Source organism: Diceros bicornis, unplaced genomic scaffold (genome assembly GCF_020826845.1).
Source record: "Diceros bicornis minor isolate mBicDic1 unplaced genomic scaffold, mDicBic1.mat.cur d_74_multi, whole genome shotgun sequence".
NCBI lineage: Eukaryota > Metazoa > Chordata > Mammalia > Perissodactyla > Rhinocerotidae > Diceros > Diceros bicornis.
The window spans coordinates 1466411-1479091 of NW_026690930.1; the positions used below are offsets into that span (position 1 = coordinate 1466411).

The following is a 12681-nucleotide window of genomic DNA, read 5'->3' on the forward strand; positions in this document are numbered from 1 at the left end:
AAACTAAAATGGTGTGAAACATGATGATGTCTACTTGACTTTAATATTTCATTGAAAACATGGGATGAATCAAGGGTGGCAAGTGTTAATAATTTATACATTGATGAAATATTGTTTTAATTGAATGGAATATACATGGTTAAATTAGATGATGGATGTTTATGAGACTCTCCCTTTATTTTTCTGTGTCTAAAAAGTTTTATTAAAAAGAGTGAAACACACTCACATGCATTCTCCATTCCATTCACTTCCAGAATATTCTCCCAACAGAGATGACACCTTGACTGAGAAGCCTGGTAAACCTGCAGGAAGCCCCAGCCCACGGTAGGGGGCGAGTATCTTGATGCTGTGCCTCATCGAAGAGAACCATGCGCACAGGGTCTTGGATGATGAGGAAAGTTGGCCAACCCTTGTCAAGGATGGTTGAGGCACAGTGGGGTCAGCAGGAGCCCTGGGGCAATGACAGGAGGTGGCTCATCCCAGCACTTGTCTCCGCAGACCACCCCGTCTGGGCTCTCATCCTCATCTGCTTGGCGGGAATCCTGGTGCTCATCACAGGCCTCATCTGCTGTCTCCTGGTAAGGCATGACGTGTTGCTTGTCTTCTTACTATTGGGTTGTAAGAGCTCTTTATATATTATAAATACACGTCCTTTTCTAGGGATATGTTTTGCAGATGTTTTCTCCCAGTCTGTGTGTGGCTTGCCTTCTCCTTCACAACATGAGTCATTGGGGAAATGTAAGTGACAGTCATCCTGAGATTCCACCATACTTGAGAATGGCTAAAATTAAAAAGACTGACTATAGCAAGTGTTGTTGAAGATGTCAATTCACTGAAACTCTCATCGAGTGCTGGTGAAAAATAGCTTGGATGTGTCTTTAGTTATTACATACGTCTACCCAGCCATTCCTCCCCTAGGAATCCATCCAAGGGAAATAAACCCGTATGTCTATACACAGACTTGTACACACATGTTGATAACAACCAATTTATAGTAGACAAAAACGGAAAACAACCCAAATGTCCATCTACGGGTGAACGGATACACAAAGTGTGGTCTGTCCCCACAGTAGAATACTATTCAACCATAAAAAAGAATGAATTATTTTTTTTTCATTATTTTATTGAAATTCTAAAGCGTGTTAACATTGTGTAATTTCGGGTGTTCATTATTATTTGTGAATTTTTGTATAGACTGCATCGTGCTCACCACAAGTAGTCTAAATTTTATCCATCACCATGCATATGTGCCCCTTTAACTCTTTCACTCAACCCCCAGCCCCCATCCCCTCTGGTAACCACTAATCTGTTCTCTTTATCCCTGTGTATGTTTATCTACTACATATGAGTGAAATCATGCATATTTGTCTTTGTCTGGCTTATTTCATTTAACATCATACCCTCAAGGTCCATCCAGGTTGTTGCAAACAGAATGATCTTGTCTTTTGTTTCTGGCTTAGTAGTACTCCATTGTATATAATACATAGCACATCTTCTTTATCCATTCATCTGTAGCAGGGCATTTGGGTTGCTTCCATGTCTTGGCTGTTGTGAATAACGCCGCAGTGAACACAGGGGTGCATAAATCTCTTTGAATTGTTGATTTCAATTTCTCTGGATAAATACCCAGTAGTCGGATAGCTGAAAGGTATGGTATTTCTATTTTTAATTTTTTGAGAAATCTCCATACTGTTTTCCCTGGTGGCTGCACCAGTTTGCATCCCCACCAGCAGTGTGTGAGGGTGCCCTTTTCTCCTTATCCTCTCCAACATTTGTTATTTTTTGTCTTGGGAATTATAGCCATTCTGACAGGTGTAAGGTGATCTCTCATTGTAGATTTGATTTGAATATCCCTAATAATTAGTGATGTTATACATCTTTTCATGTGTCTGGCCTTCTGTATATCTTCTTTGGAAAAATGTCTGTTCATATCCTCTGCCCATTTTTAGATTGGATTATCTGTTTTTTTGTTGTTGGGTTGTTTGAGTTGTTTATATATTTTGGAGATTAACCCCTTGTCAGCTATATGATTTGCAAATATTTTCTCCCAGTTGGTGGGTTGTCTTTTCATTTTTTTTTTTTTTGTGAGGAAGATCAGCCCTGAGCTAACATCTGTGCTAATCCTCCTCTTTTTTTCTGAGGAAGACCGGCTCTGAGCTAACATCTATTGCCAATCCTCCTCCTTTTTCTTTTCCCCAAAGTCCCAGTTGGTGGTTGTATATCATAGTTGCAGATCCTTCTAGTTGCTGTATGTGGGACGCAGCCTCAGCATGGCTGGACAAGAGGTGCGTCTATGCGCGTCCGGGAACCGAACCTGGGCCGCCAGTAGCAGAGCGCGCGCGCTTAATCACTAAGCCACTGGGCCGGCCCTATCTTTTCGTTTTGTTCATCGTTTCCTTTGCCTTGCAGAAGTCTTTTAGTCTCATGTAGTCCCATTTGTATATTTTTTCTTTTCTTTCCCTTGCCAGAGTAGACATGGTATTGGAAAAGCTGCTGCTAAGACCGATGTCAAAGCCTGTACTGCGTATATTTTCTTCTAGGAGTTTTATGTTTCAAGTGTTAGATTCAAGTCTTTTATCCAGTTCGTTTTAATTTTGGTGTATGGATGAAGATAATGATCTACTTTTATTCTTTTGCATGTGGCTGTCCAGTTTTCCCAACAGCATTTATTGAAGAGACTTTCCTTTCTCCATTGTATGATCTTGGCTCCTTTGGCAGAGATTAACTGACCACAGATGTGTGGTTGTCTTTCTGGGCTTTCAGTTCTGTTCCATTGATCTATGAGTCTGCTTGTGTGCCAGTACCATGCCATTTTGATTACTATAGCTATGTAATATATTTTCAAGTTAGGATTGTGATGCCTCCAGCTTTGTTCTTTCTTCTCAGGATTGCTTTGGCTATTCGAGATCTTTTGTTATTCCATACATATTTTAGGATTCTGTGTTCTATTTCTATGAAGAATGTCACTGGGATTCTGATTGGGATTGCATTGAATCTGTAGATTACTTTAGGTAATATGGACATTTTAACTGTGTTTATTCTTCCAATCCATGTGCATGGAATATCTTCCCATTACTTCAGGTCATCATTGATTTCTTTTAATAATGTCTTATAGTTTTCACTGTATAGGTCTTTAACCTCTTTGGTTAAATTTATCCCTAGACACTTTTTTCCTTTTGTTGCAGTTGTAAATGGGACTGTATTCTTGAGTTCTCTATCTGTTAGTTCATTATTAGAGTATAGAATTGCAACTGACTGGGGTGAGTTGATTTTGTACGCTGCAACTTTGCTGTAGTTGTTGATTATTTCTAATAGTTTTCTGATGGATTCTTTAGGGTTTTCTATATTTACAATTATGTCATCTGCAAACAGCATGAGTTTCATTTCTTCCTTTCCAATTTGGATTCCTTTTATTTCTTTTTCCAGCCTAATTGCTCTGGCCAAAACCTCCAGTACTATGTTGAATGCGAGTGGCGAGAGTGGGCACCTTTGTCTTCTTCCTGTTCTCAGAGGAATGGCTTTAATTTTTTCACCATTAAGTATGATGTTGGCTGTGGGTTTGTAATATATGGTCTTTACTGTGTTGAGGTACGTTCCTTCTATACCCATTTTATTGAGAGTTTTTATCATAAATGGATGTTGGATCTTGTCAAATCCTTTCTCTGCATCTGTGGAGAGGATCATGTGACTTTTATTCCTCATTTTCTTAATGTGGTGTATCACATTGATTGATTTGTGGATGTTGAACCATCCCGGCATCCCTGGTATAATTTCCACTTGATCATGGTATATGATCCCTTTAATATATTGCTGTGTTCGATTTGCTGATATTTAGTTGAGGATTTTTGCATCTGTGTTCATCAGTGATTTTGGCCTGTAATATTCCTTCTTTGTGCTGTCCTTATCTGCTTTTGCTGTCAGGGTGATGTTGGCCTCATAGAATGAATTAGGAAGTGTTCCATCTTCTTCAACTGTTTGGAATAGTTTGAGAAGCATAGGTATTAAATCTTGTTTGAATATTTGGTAGAATTCTCCAGAGAAGCCATCTGGTCCTGGACTTTTGTTTTTTGGGAGGTTTTTGATGACCATTTTGATCTCTTTACTTGTGATTGGTCTGTTCATTTTCTCTATTTCTTCTTGATTCAGTTTTGGGAGGTTGTATGAATCTAAGAATTTATCTATTTCTTTTAGGTTATTGAAATTGGTGGCATGTAAGTTGTTCAGTGTATTCTCTGATTGTCCTTTTGATTTCTGTGGTATCTGTTGTAATTTCTCCTCTTTCATTTCTAATTTTATGTCTTTGAGCCTTCTCTCTTTTTTTCTTAGTGAGTCTGGCTAAGGGTCTGTCAATTTTGTTTCAATCTTCTCAAAGAACCAGCTCTTTGTTTCATTGATCCTTTCTACTGTTTTTTTAGTCGCTATTTCATTTATTTCTGCTCTAATTTTTATTATTTCCCTCATTCTGCTGACTTTGGGCTTCATTTGTTCTTCATTTTCTGGTTCTATTAGGTGTAGTTTAAGGTTACTTATTTGGTATTTTTCTTGTTTGTTGAGGTGCGCTTGTATCGCTATGAATTTCCTTCTTAGAACTGCTTTTGCTGCATCCCATAAGAGTTGTTTTGTTGTCTTTTCATTTTCATTTGTCTTCAGGTATTTTTTGATTTCTCCTTTGATTTGTTCATTGATCCAATGGTTCTTCAATCGTGTGTTCTTTAGTCTCCACATATTTGTGACTTCCCCATCTTTGTTCTTGTAGTTGATTTCTAGTGTCATAGCATTGTGGTCAGAAAAGAAGCTTGATATGATTTCCATCTTAAATTTATTCAGGCTTGCCTTGTTTCACAACGTATGGTCTATCTTTGAGAATGTTCCATGTGCACTTAAGAAGAATGTGTATTCTGCTGTTTGGGGAGGGTATGCTTTATATATATCGATTAAGTTCATCTGATCATATGTTTCATTTAATTCCACTATTTACTTGTTGTCTTTCTCTGCATGATTTATCCATGGATGTAAGTGGATTGTTCAGGTCCCCTGCTATTATTGTGTTGCTGTTAATTTCTCCCTTTAGGTCTATTAATAGTTGCTTTATATTCTTTTGTGCTGCTGTGTTAGGTGCATATATCTTTATAAGTGTTATGTCCTCTTGGTGGAAAGTCCCCTTTATCATTATATATCCCCCCTCTTTGTATCTCATAGTCTTTTTTATCTTGAAGTCGGCTTTGTCTGATATAAGTATGGCAACACATACTTTCTTTTATTTGCCATTTGCTTGGAGTATTGTCTCCCATCCCTTCATTCTGAGCCTGTTTGTTTTTAGAGCTGATTTGTGTTTCCTGGTGGCAGCATATTGTTGGGTCTTCTTTTCTAATCCACCCCACCACTCTGTGTCTGTTTGGAGAATTCAGTCGATTTACATTTAGACTGATTATTGATACATGAGGACTTAATCCCACCTAATCTATATTTCCATTGTTTCTCTTCCCTTCTGTTTCTGACTACCATTTCATTTTGGGGGTTTTCTGTGGAGGTTTTCTCTTTTTTTATGATCTATGGCTCTGCTCTGATTTTTTGTTTGGTGGTTACTGTGAGGTTTGTATGAAGATCTCATAGATGAGATAGTCCATCTTCTGATAACCTCTTATCTCCATTAATCTAAGCAGGTTCCATCCCCTTCCTCTTCTCTTTCTGAGTTATTGTTGTCACAAGTTATTCATTTTTGTGTTGTGCATTTGTGACTAAGCTGAAGTGTTTATAGTTACTTTTGATGCTTTCCTTCCCTTCTTCTTTTAAGTTATAATTAAGTATTTGCTACCCTGTTGTGAAACAGAGCTGTACCTTTCTGATTTTGTCTGTCTATTTATCTCTTTGCTCAAAGCTTTGTAGACATTTGCCTTCTTTTTGTTTCAGGTATGAGGGCATTCTTCATCATTGCTTGTAGGGGAGATCTAATGGCAATGAACTCCCTCAGACTTTGTTTATCTGGGAAAACTTTTATTTCTCCATTGTATCATAAGGATCGTTTCACTGGATAGAGTATTCTAGACTGAAAGTTTTTGTCTTTCAGTATTTTTAATATATCATTCCATTCTTTCCTTGCCTGTAAAGTTTCTGCCAAGAAATATGCTGAAAGCCTGATAGGGGTTCCTTTGTAGGTTATTTTCTTCTGTCTTGCTTCCCTTAATATTTTTTCTTTGTCATTGGCTTTTGCCAATTTTACTATTATATGCCTTGGAGAAGGTCTTTTAGCATTGATGTAATTAGGCATTCTGTTGGCTTCATGTATTTGTAAGTCTGGTTCTTCCCCAGGTTTGGGAAGTTCTCAGCTATTATTTCTTTGAACAAGCTCTCTGCTCCTTTCTCCCTCTTTTCTCCCTCCAGAATAAGTATAATTCTTATGTTGCTTTTATAATTGAGTCATATATTTCTCCAAGAATTCCTTCATTTTTTAAAAATCTGACTTCTCTCTCCTCGTCCACTGCAAGCATTTCTATATTTCTGTCCTCTAAATCACTAATTCTTTCATCCATAATATCAGATCTATTTTTTAAGGATTCTAGATTCTTTTTTATCTCACTAATTATGTTCTTCATATCCAGAATTACTGTTTTTTTTAATAGTTTTAGTCTCTTTGATGAAGTATTCCTTTTCCTCATTAATTTTATTTCTGAGTTCATCGAACTGTCTGAATATTCCTGAAACTTGGTGAGTTTCTTTATGACAGTTATTTTGAATTCTCTGTCATTTAGATTGTAAATTTCTGTGACTTCAAGGTTGGTTTCTGGAGACTTGTCATTTCCTTCTGCTCTGAATTTTTACTGTAGTTTCTTATGTTGTTTGATGAACTAATCTTTTGCCTCTGTATTTGTGGTAGTATCAGCTCACAGATTCCACCTGCTACTGCTGTGGGGGAAGCATGAGCTGTGTTTCTGATCCCCCCCATATGCTGGAAGTTGTGTGGGTACAGTGGGTGTTCCCACCCGCTGAGAAAGCATTCACACTGGGCTCAGAGCTCCCGCCACACGGAGGCACGTACCCACTTGTGAGAGCGCAGCACTACTATGGGTGTGTGTGCATCTGGGAAAGCATCTGCATGTGCGCGTATCTGCTGCTGCCTTTTCTCATGCTCATGGCAGCCTCTGTGCTTGGTGGGTGGGGCTTCTTCACGGGTCTGAGCATTGGCCGATCATTGGGACTCCAGTGGCATGGTGGGCTTTCCAGCCATCCAGGAAAGCATTCATGTGCGGGTCCAGGGCTGCTGCCAACACCTCCCAGAGTTGCACCAAGGCGCATTCCTACTTTTGGGGATGCAGCAGTACTATTGGCTCTCACGCCAACCTGGGAAGTGCTCGGGTGTGTGCACAGTGCTGCCATGGAAGGGTTGGGGATAGGAATGAATTCATAGTACATGCAATGACAAGCATAAATCTCAGAATAATAATGCTGAGTGAAAGAAGCCAGTAAAAAATGAGTACATAGTATATGATCCCATTTATAAAAGTTCTTGGAAAATACAGGAAAATCTATAGGGACATATACCGGATCACTGGTTGCCTGGGACTGAGAATGTGTTTGCAGACGGCAGGGAAGGAGGAATTAAAATGAGCATGAGGAAATTTGGGGAGGATGGGCATTTCTTTTCTTGATTGTGGTGTTGGTTGAATAAGTTATAATCAAAATGTATCAAATTGTTCACTTTAAATGTATTCAGTTTACAGTATGTCATTAATACCTCAATTAAGCTAGAACATGTAGGGGAAAGAGAGGGAGAGAGAGCCAAAAGAGGGAAAAGGGAAGGAAAAGAAGGACTGAGGGTGAAAATTAAATGGACAAAAGGAAGAAGGAGACACAGGATGTGGCTTTGGCATCTCCTTCCCCTGGAGTCTCCCATACTGGGCAACTGACTGGACCATTCTGATGCACTCTCCTCACCTCACAAGTCACTGTCTGCCAGCGAAAGAAGGAGGGCAACTATGAGGTCCAGTGATGGCGCCTGGGCTATTACCTGCCTCATGGCGACCTATGGAAGCTGCGATGACTAGATCTGACTAGATCTGAGGTCCCCTTTTCCCAGCTGGGGTCCAGAGGAGCTTGGCTGGAACAGAACGCAACCACATTGGATGGATTCAGGCTCCGAGCCTTTCTAGACTTGGGCCCTGACTGGCTCACAGGGGCCTAAGCTGAAAGGTTTCACCTTCCTTAAGTCCTGAAAGTGACTGAAACTTCTGTCCTGTGGTGTCACACCAGTTCATCCCTCAGGGACACCAGAATTGGTGAAACCAGCACAGACATTGCCATCATGTAAAATCGAATTCCCACTTCAGTGCAAGGTTTCCCTTCTTAGGAAACTTTGGAACATCCCTCCCCTTGACTCTGTGTAGCCATCACAACCCTCTCGGTTCCTCCATAATCCTCCCCCACTGAAGGCCTGGCAGTCTCAGGTTCCCCTTTTCTGCTTCATTCTCTGAAGCTCAGATTAGTCAGCTGGGCCCAAGGGTTCAAAAGTCAACGTGTATACACTGGAAAAGAAATATTTCAAGTTTAAACTGAGGCTGGAGAGGTTTAAAGAGTTCCAGAAGGGTTGTCATATATCACTTGTAGGAGTTCTCCTTGCGGTGGAGAAAAGCTGTTAAGTGTTAAACATTTCTTTTTCTCTCTTTTCATAAAAGCCAATGCTATTTATTTATTTAAGCAATGCTGTGGTGGTTCCTTTAAAGTTTTGCTAACCTTCCCGGGCCACCTTCCTGTCATAAGCTGTTTTTTTTTTTTTATCTGAAAACCCAGTGTTTCATTCCTTTTGGTTAAGTTTTAGAATTAGAAGCATGGATTGTGAGATGCAATCCTGAGTTCATGTGAGTTAGTTTGAGGTTGAAACAAGATGAAAGATCAAAAAAGTTTAAGGTGAGGTTTAAGGTGCGCCGAGCCCTCTGTCTTCTGCGAAGCCAGCGCATAGACTGGGTTTTTGCGTTTCTCCCGAGTGTTTTGAATACAGCCCTCTCGAGGCTTTTGTTCCACAAAGCTAAAGTTGAGCATGAGAAGTAGGCTGAGCAACTGTGTTAGGTTCTCTGTTGTATGAAGCAAGTTCTACCAATAAAGAGAGTGCAGTGCAGTTGAGAGAACAAGAAGAAAAAGAGAATGGAATTAGACTCATTGTTCTGAACAGAAATAATGTATACTTATATCTGGCACCATATCAGTGGTTCTAAACCTGATTGCTTGTCAGAATTACCCCAGAGGAGGTTTTAAAAATCTAGACTCTTAGGCCCAAGTCTATACTTGCTGAAGCAAAATTGCTCATGGTAAATTCCCAGGATCTGAATTTTTAAGGAGCTGTCTATGTATTCGGACACACGCAGTCCAAAAGTAGTCCACAGACAGTGGTTTGAGAACTATGTATACAAGCAAAAAGAGAGCAATTCACCAGCATGCCCTGCAGAGTGCTATCTGTCGTTCAGAGCAATCCTTAAAATGGCACAAAGAAAACCTTGAAAGCACTTTTGGCTTTTGAGATTTTTGTAACACCTCATCTTGGCAGTGTGACTACTTTCACATGGACTTTTCCTCGCTTTACTTGGTTCTGGCAAGTGGGCAAGGTACTGGGTGTGACAGCTGGTGCCTGCTCCCCCACTTCCTCCTCCAAAGGAAACTGCTCCACCCGTCTCCCTTCTAGCTAGGGGACTCGACTATCACCCTGAGGTTCTCACCAGAAAGGAAGCCCCTTCAAGGCCGTCCAGCTTCCAACACCAGCAGTATGCAAAGGACACAAGAACTGGGCATTTATTTCCCATCATTTAGAATTTGAACTAGGGACTCGTCCTAGTCTGTTTGGGCTGCTATGACACAATACCACAGACTGGGTGGCCTATAAACAACAGACATTTATTTCTCACAGTCTGCAGGCTGGAAGTCGGACATCAGGGTGCCAGCGTGGTCTGGTCCTGGTGAGAGCCCACTTCCATGTTGCAGATGAACATCTTCTTGCTGTGTCTTCACGTGGCTGAAAGAGAGCAAGCTAGTATCTCTGACCTCTTTCTAGAAGGGCACTAGTCCCATTCACAAGGGCTCCACTGTCATGGCCTAATCACTTTCTAACACCAGCACATTGGAAGTTAGGATTCAACATATGAATTTTGGTGGGACACAAACGTTCAGTCCGTTGCAGAACTGTCAAGAAGGAAACCCTTCTCAGAGAGAAGTATGGACCTGATGTGCAAAGGAAGGTAGACACCTAGAGAACTGGGGGCCTGCGAGGGACAGTAGAGCCACCAGGGTAGACGGTCAAAGTTTACAGATGTGCCTATGGACAGACCTGGAAGAAGTTTTACATCAATGAGATCAGTTACAATATACACTTGAAGATAAGGGGATGAATGTGTTTCCTCCCTAAGTTATCCATCAGGTAATTTGGTTTGCATCCTTCTACACTATTTCGTGTTGTGCCCTCATGACCCGGGGGGATGTGTTGGATGGTAGTTCAGAGTAAGACTCAGAGCTTGGCTGCTCCTGCCGAATCTGGCTGCAGTCTGGACCAGCAGTGCGAGCTTAGTGAGTTACTTTACCTCTCCATTCTTCAGTTTTCTCATCCATAAAAATAAAGAGAAAAATAGCACCCCATATGGTCACTGAGAGAACTAGATGAGTTAGTGCATGTAAGGCTATGGAACAGTGTCTAGCATTTAGTGAGCACCCAATGAATATTAGCCATTTTTATTACAGCGTTCCTTAATTATTTTGATGACAAACTAGTGTCTGAGAGAGACATATTTACCTGAAATGATGTCAACTGATGCTAATTTTGGAAGCTTAGAGAGGTCACTGATGAAATCAGTTTTTAAAAATGCAAAGAATCTTAACATAGACTTAGTAATTATTCCTGGGATTATGGTCTCAAATATTGGATACAGTTGTACATATGCATTTAAAGAACACTCTAAAAAACTATTTAGAAAGAGTTATATTATGAATTTCAAGAAAATATAGTACAAAGAAAAAAGGAAAATAAAAACAAGCTACTTATATGTTATGGAAATAGTACTTGCAACTTGGCATAAATTTTCCAGTGATGGCATCTTACATGCTTTTAACAATTGCTTCAGATCCAACAACTTAGAAGATAATATGCTCTGGAAGAAAGTGGCTCTGATGATTACAGTGTTACTGATTTCGAAGAATACCTGTGACAAGTTTGAATAAACTTACTTTGTGAAATGGAAGAGTAAAAAAAGGTATCTCTAAATAATAAATATATTATTTTTCATGAGGTGTTATTTTAAATTAGTATGTACATCAAAATTAATAAATTGATTACTACAGTAGACATCTGACTAATTTAGCCACATCTTTGTAATTTTATATAATCGGGTTTCTGTCTGAGGATGCAGAAGGAAGGGCTTATACAGGTTTTGGTTTGCCATGTATGCTTTCCAGAATCTTTTTTTTTAATGGTTTTTAACACTGTGAAATGAGTTGTACATTTTTGTTTGTCCTTCACCCCTTGTGCCCACCCCCCACCCCCATAGCCCCTGGTAACCACAATACAGTTTTCTCTGTCCATGTGTTGGTTTATATTCCACATATGAGTGAGATCATACGGTGTTTGTCTTTCTCCTTCTGGCTTACTTCACTTAACATAATACTCTCCAGGCCCATCCATGTTGTTGCAAATGGGACGATTTTGTCTTTTTTTATGGCTGAGTAGTATACCACATCTTCTTGATCCAGTCATCAGTCGAGGGACACTTAGGTTGCTTCCACTTCTTGGCTATGGTGAATAATGCTGCAATGAACATAGGGGTGCATAAGCCTCTTTGAATTGGTGATTTCAGGTTTGTTGAATAGATTCCCAGTAATGGGATGGCTGGGTCATAGGGAATCTCTATTTTTAATTCTTTGAAGAATATGCATACCGTTTTCCATAGAGGCTGCACCAGTTGGCATTCCCACCAGCTGTGTATGAGGGTTCCTGTTGCTCCACATCCTCTCCAACATTTGTTGTTTTTTGTCTTGGTGATTATAGCCATTCTAACGGGCGTGAGGTGATATCTTAGGGTTGTTTTGATTTGCATTTCCCTGATGATTAATGATGTTGAACATCTTTTCATGTGCCTATTGACCATATGTATATCTTCTTTGGAGAAGTGTCTGTTCATTTCCTCTGCCTGTTCTTTGATCGTGTTGTTTGCCTTTTTGTTGTTCAGTTGTGTGAGTTCTTTATATATTATGGAGATCAACCCCTTGTCAGATGTATGTTTTGCAAATATTCTCTCCCAGCTGGTGGGTTGTCTGTTCATCTTGATTCTGGTTTCGTTTGTCTTGTAGAAGCTCTTTAATCTGATAAAGTCCCGCTTGTTTATTTTTTCCTTAGTTTCCCTAGTCTGGGTAGGCATGTCATCCGAAAAGATTCCTTTAGGACCAATGTCAAATAGTGTGTTGCCTATATTTTCTTCTATGAGTTTTATAGTTTCGGGTCTCACCTTCAGGTCGTTGATCCATTTTGAGTTAATTTTTTGAATGGCGATAGCAGATGGTCCACTTTCATTCTTTTGCATGTGGCTGTCCAGTTTTCCCAACACCTTTTATTGAAGAGACTTTCCTTTCTCCATTGTATGTTCTTAGCTCCTTTGTCAAAAATTAGCTGTCCATATATGTGTGGTTTTATTTCTGGGCTTTCAATTCTGTTCC

The 12681-nt window shown here is 39.8% G+C and overlaps 1 long non-coding RNA gene across 1 annotated transcript in view; it reads left to right on the top strand.

The window, feature by feature from the left end:
- LOC131402339 (uncharacterized) overlaps positions 1–12681 on the top strand; it is a 29605-nt gene that overhangs the window by 1388 nt on the left and 15536 nt on the right. The window contains exon 2 of the long non-coding RNA XR_009218566.1: positions 255–578. This is a non-coding gene — a long non-coding RNA (uncharacterized LOC131402339). The remainder of the gene's footprint in view (positions 1–254; positions 579–12681) is intronic.